This window comes from Sinocyclocheilus rhinocerous, unplaced genomic scaffold (assembly GCF_001515625.1).
Source record: "Sinocyclocheilus rhinocerous isolate Xijiao unplaced genomic scaffold, SAMN03320098_v1.1 scaffold5141, whole genome shotgun sequence".
Lineage (NCBI taxonomy): Eukaryota > Metazoa > Chordata > Actinopteri > Cypriniformes > Cyprinidae > Sinocyclocheilus > Sinocyclocheilus rhinocerous.
In genome coordinates this window covers 129808-130486 of record NW_015660493.1, presented here as the reverse complement: position 1 = coordinate 130486, position 679 = coordinate 129808, and the positions used below count along the sequence as shown (strand labels likewise).

At 32.5% G+C, this 679-nt stretch overlaps 1 protein-coding gene across 4 annotated transcripts in view; it reads left to right on the top strand.

Moving 5' to 3' along the window:
* LOC107724996 (serine/arginine-rich splicing factor 10-like) overlaps positions 1-679 on the top strand; it is an 11547-nt gene that overhangs the window by 8290 nt on the left and 2578 nt on the right. The gene's annotated exons all lie outside the window — the stretch shown is intronic.

The window sequence follows — 679 nt, the reverse complement described above, 5'->3', positions numbered from 1 at the left end:
TATGCTGATATGTCTTGCCGATAAGAGGAATACATTAACTCACATGTGCTCAGGGTGTGCTAGCCATTAGATCACGTCAGCAGTGTGGCTCATTCTTGAAGCAAAGTTTTGCCTGAATAGTGATTAGATTCACTGTTTTGGATTGCTGCATTTAAACTGAGAAAGCAGGTACAGAATGATGCATTGGGTGTGTGATAGAGTAAACCGTAATAGCACTGCAGCGGCAGCCTCCCCCGGGTCCTAAAGCCCGCTTAGTAAGGAGTTTTAATTCCGTAGGGGGCGCTGTTGGCCTACTTCTAATAAAATGAAAGCAAAATACACAAATAATATTTAGACTGTGTTTCTGATTAAATAAAGCAGTAATTGATGCCATAAAATCATGAGTATGTTTTGATTTAAAGGTCAGAAGCTATAGCTTACATGAACAAAAAAAATCACAAACATGACACTTAAATTAAATAATTTTATATATACTGATTTATTCATTAATATGTAATGTTATGTTTTAAACAAATTATAAGCTCTAAAAGATTTTCAGAATTTTTACAAATCTTTTGCTTTAGACCATCTACAAATGTTAAATCTTAAAATAAAATGTTACCACTGCATCTTTCTCAAAAAAAAATTTTTTTTAAATCCAGCGATTAGATTATAATTATTTTCAAATCTTCAATGTACT